This window comes from Homalodisca vitripennis, chromosome 5 (genome assembly GCF_021130785.1).
Source record: "Homalodisca vitripennis isolate AUS2020 chromosome 5, UT_GWSS_2.1, whole genome shotgun sequence".
Taxonomy (NCBI): Eukaryota; Metazoa; Arthropoda; class Insecta; order Hemiptera; family Cicadellidae; genus Homalodisca; species Homalodisca vitripennis.
In genome coordinates this window covers 184,418,822-184,424,076 of record NC_060211.1, presented here as the reverse complement: position 1 = coordinate 184,424,076, position 5,255 = coordinate 184,418,822, and positions in this window count along the sequence as shown.

Sequence of the window (5,255 nt, the reverse complement as noted above, 5' to 3'; positions counted from 1 at the left end):
AGGTTATGCGGGAGGAGCGCAGAGAAAGCAAGATCCATACAGTTACCAGGATACGAGGCATATCCACGCTTTTGACATGGAAATGTACCCCAACCCGCTCATCTAATTGCTTCCTATACCTAGGGATGAAATGTGAGTATCTCTCATTCACCATAAGGAGATGATTCATGGCACAAGGTTATGCGGGAGGAGCAGAGAAAACAAGATCCCTACAGTTACCAGGATACGAGGCATATCCACGCTTTGACATGGAAATGTACCCAACCGCTCATCTAATTGCTTTCTATACCAAGGTGAGATATTAGTATCTCACTTCACCATAAGGAGATGATCATGGCACAAGGTTATGCGGCAGGAGGAGAGAAAAGCAAGATGCCTACAGTTACCAGGATACGAGGCATATCCACGCTTTGACATGGAAATGTACCCAACCGCTCAACTAATTGCTTTCTATACCAAGGTGAGATGTTAGTATCTCACTTCACCATAAGGAGATGATCATGGCACAAGGTTATGCGGGAGGAGCAGAGAAAGCAAGATCCCTACAGTTACCAGGATACGAGGCATATCCACGCTTTGACATGGAAATGTACCCAACCGCTCATCTAATTGCTTCCTATACCTAGATGAAAATGTGAGTATCTCTCTTCACCATAAGGAGATGATCATGGCACAAGGTTATGCGGGAGGAGGAGCAGAGAAAACAAGATCCCTACAGTTACCAGGATACGAGGCATATCCACGCTTTGACATGGAAATGTACCCAACCGCTCATCTAATTGCTTTCTATACCAAGGTGAGATATTAGTAATCTCACTTCACCATAAGGAGATGATCATGGCACAAGGTTATGCGGCAGGAGGAGAGAAAGCAAGATGCCTACAGTTACCAGGATACGAGGCATATCCACGCTTTGACATGGAAATGTAACCCAACCGCTCAACTAATTGCTTTCTATACCAAGGTGAGATGTTAGTATCTCACTTCACCATAAGGAGATGATCATGGCACAAGGTTAGGTATGCGGGAGGAGCAGAGAAAGCAAGATCCCTACAGTTACCAGGATACGAGGCATATCCACGCTTTGACATGGAAATGTACCCAACCGCTCATCTAATTGCTTCCTATACCTAGATGAAATGTGAGTATCTCTCTTCACCATAAGGAGATGATCATGGCACAAGGTTATGCGGGAGGAGCAGAGAAAGCAAGATGCCTACTGTTTACCAGGATACGAGGTATATCCACGCTTTGACATGGAAATGTACCCAACCGCTCATCTAATTGCTTTCTATACCAAGGTGAGATGTTAGTATCTCACTTCACCATAAGGAGATGATCATGGCACAAGGTTATGCGGGAGGAGCAGAGAAAGCAAGATGCCTACAGTTACCAGGATACGAGGCATATCCACGCTTTGACATGGAAATGTACCCAACCGCTCATCTAATTGCTTTCTATACCAAGGTGAGATGTTAGTATCTCACTTCACCATAAGGAGATGATCATGGCACAAGGTTATGCGGGAGGAGCAGAGAAAGCAAGATGCCTACAGTTACCAGGATACGAGGCATATCCACGCTTTGACATGGAAATGTACCCAACCGCTCATCTAATTGCTTCCTATACCAAGGTGAAATGTGAGTTTCTCTTCTGTACAACTGCGATAGCTTTCAAGTGAAACGCCCGACATAGTGCGTAACCCTGATACTGTTTGTGACTCAATGTCATTCACTATTATGTACTGTATAAAGTCAGTATTTTGATGTACATTGGCTTTGGGTCATATGCGCAATACACTTTGTTCTTTAAGGGAAGTAGGCCATAATGAAATACCACATACAGATTTTTGGTATTCATCTTGGCTGAAGTCTGCAAAGACATGTAGCTTCCCAGGTCATTTTTGAGCAAAATCTTGTTTTGTCAGACATTAAAAGAATAAACGGAAAATTGCCGTATTGTAAATAAAACCTACAGCCCTTTAAAGAAAATAGTGATTGGACTTTTCTTTCTTGACATGTTACGGGTTTGTCGTTACTGTAATGTTACTAGAAGATGGTTAATAAATCAGAGTTGGTTCCAACTAAAATATAAAACTGTACCATATTAGTATTGCAATAACTACAGTCTAGTTTGCAAACTTCCCTCGCATTCTTAGTTTCTATGAATAGGTTAAAAAATTACGAGAATGAGAATTTAAAGAATACTTTTTGCAAAGAATTCAACACTGCAATGCATACTGCCAAAATGAATTTGATTTATGAAATCGAAAGCCCTATATCAAAAATTTTTCTATCACTCAAATGAATTATTTGTTATATTTATAACTATATAAAGTTTATAGGATTTATAACAAATCTAACTCAATACATGTACAGTAAGTAATTACTATATAATCGACTCAGTGAAGGTTCACATTAAAAATGCGCTTACTGTATCGCGTTAGTGTTATTAAGCCTGATTAATTAATAGTGTATTAGCCGGAACAATACATTATCACGTAGCTAATTACATATTCATTGGACATTCGCACATGTGTAATTCTTAATTGAGAATTTAGCAATAAAACCGCTGTAATAAAACTATGTAACTGAACTCCAACACGTGTCTTCGCACCCTGGATGGTACAGATAACTCCTTTTTATAAACCCTCTTCAGCATTTCTGAGACAAATTATGGTGGTTGGAAGAGCTTTTCATTCCAGGAAGCACATCTAAATCATTCAATATCTATGGAACTGTTAAGTCATATGAATCAGAACCCTTAAACTAGAGGATAGAATAGTTTCGTGATGATCCTTTGATGTACAATAATGTTAGTGCATTTCAAATTCGAAGGTTGCTCAAATTTCAGTAATTGTTTTCAACCATTGGCCAGTAAGACTACTTGGCTAAGTAATACTGCATGATTACGTGTACAGATCTTACGGTCCATATTTTCTATAAGTTGATTCGTTCCATCTTTGAAGTCTTTTGAACAGGAGCTGGAAAATTGAAAACCACGACCGGTCCCAGAAGAGTATGAGGCAGAATACAAAGCCTGGAAATCTGGAAATAAATTGTTTCCAAACTGGCACTGTGAGAAATGCCGCAAAAGTAAATGGCCACAGTGGAACTTGAATATTTTGAAGTTCAAAGGAGCAATAAAATGTCTTTATTCATGGCCATATTTCAGCAAACAACTGTTTTTCAAATCAACTTACGTCAACACTAAATACTCACTAAAACTACCAAACTCCCTAAATCACACATCAGCACCCACGAACTAGTTGCTATTCATTAAAATGCCTTGATCTTATCTTTAAAATACGAACAAGATACAATGATTGTAATATGTTCGAGAAGGCAAATGATGGGACCAAAATAAGAGAAGCCTCTTCTTCCGATTTTCAGCCTTCTTTTCTGAAAGTAAAGCCTCCCATCTTGATAGCGAATTATGCAAACTATATTATTATTATTCGTGGATATCAATAAACCACCAAAAAAAGAATCATGCTAAGTTCTGAATGAAGAATTATCCAAGAACAACTGTTTTGATGTTTCAGAACTTCCCCCTGCGAAAGGTAGTGGGGTCTTGAAGTGAAATATCAATAATCATGCTTTTACTACTGTTACATTTTTACTCGGATGGGTGAACAGACTGCTGAGCCAGAGCAGATCCCTCAACAATAGTGGTCATCATGATCCACACAAGAAAGATGGTATGAGTAGTAGAAAAGTCATTATTTATTAAGCGATGGTTGCCATTTGATATCCAATTAATAGCCAAAGTAACCGTAGATGACGTAAAGACTCTTTTATTATCATTATGGCTTGTTCACTGAACTTATTAAACATACCTAACCTCAACGGCTGTATCTAAATATTCGTCCACTTGCGTAGCCCTCTCAATGAAGAATCTACACTAAGTACAATAATAAATGGCGCAGTTTAGCGGGTGTTATATTGCGATAACCGAGTCAAGCAACGTCGAGCGTGGCTGCTGCTCGGATCCGCTGAGCGACCCTGTCCTTGCAAGCAGCCCGCCTGCTTGGCCATTGGTAGTGGTTCGGAAGTCACCTTTAAGCCATTGGTCCCCAGGTTAAGTGTTAGAGAGGCCTACTAAGTAAGTTAACAAATTCTTATTTTAACCTGGTAAAATAAGAATTTTTTAACTCAAACACATGCAATACCAAATTGTAATAGAACAATAGCGTATCGATCTACTTCCCACAACCGACAAACTACTTGAATCGCCTCAGTCTCAGAACTTGAGAGGCTTCAGTGATGACCTCTCGGATGTTACGCGCTGTCATGCGCCACACCTCTGTTCTCAGATCCCACCCGCGCCTACTATATCCCTACAGCCACGGCCTACGCCGCGCCAGTCCAAAGTTCGAGTCATCGACACTGTTCTCGCGTTTCATCCATTCACCATCGGACGCCCATACGATTATCGGCGGCTTTCTAACACCGAATAGATAATGAATGGATGAATAATGAATGGGGTCAGAGGGTACCCGGGAGCAAGGACCTAGCGGAGTTGCCGTAGGACAAGATGTGACGTCGGCTCACCTGTTTGACGCAGTCGGTCAGGTGGTGTCAAAAACTGTTATTTTGAGAAGGAAGGTTTCAGGATGGTTTTGTAATTTCTTCCAAAAATGAAACACTGCGGATAACATCCGTGCCTGAATACTTGGATATTTGAGATTTAGAAATAACAAATCATTCACTTAAGAGTGAGATATATATCTCATTGGTTGGCTCAGAACAAGTTGATCATTAATAACAAGAAGTCTATGTGGGTTTATTATTTTTTGATAGCCAAAAGTCTGTGAGGAATTACAATTGAAATTCATTTTTCTGTCATAAGCATTTGTGTTTATATTGGTGTGTGTGGAAGGATTGAAATACTGTAGTTGCTATGGTAAAATATAGGTTTAGTAATTGATATAAATTTAAAATGAGACTGTTATGTAAGGGGACTTGTGGGAAAATTAAGACAAATTTTTTTTGAGGGTACATTGAAGTATGTCATTATTAACTATGGTGCTATATATGATAGTATTTAGGTATTTTTAAACCGTTGATCCAATTACAAAAAATTGTGGTACGTAATGTATATAACCTAAAATAATTTGATAGGCTGACATATTTTTCAATCTGAAAATATATTAACCTTCAGTTATACATATTGAGTTCAATAATGTATGTAAGAAAAATTATGCAGCAGTACGAACTATAGCAAACACTCGTTCTTCTAGTAAGTTTGCCATT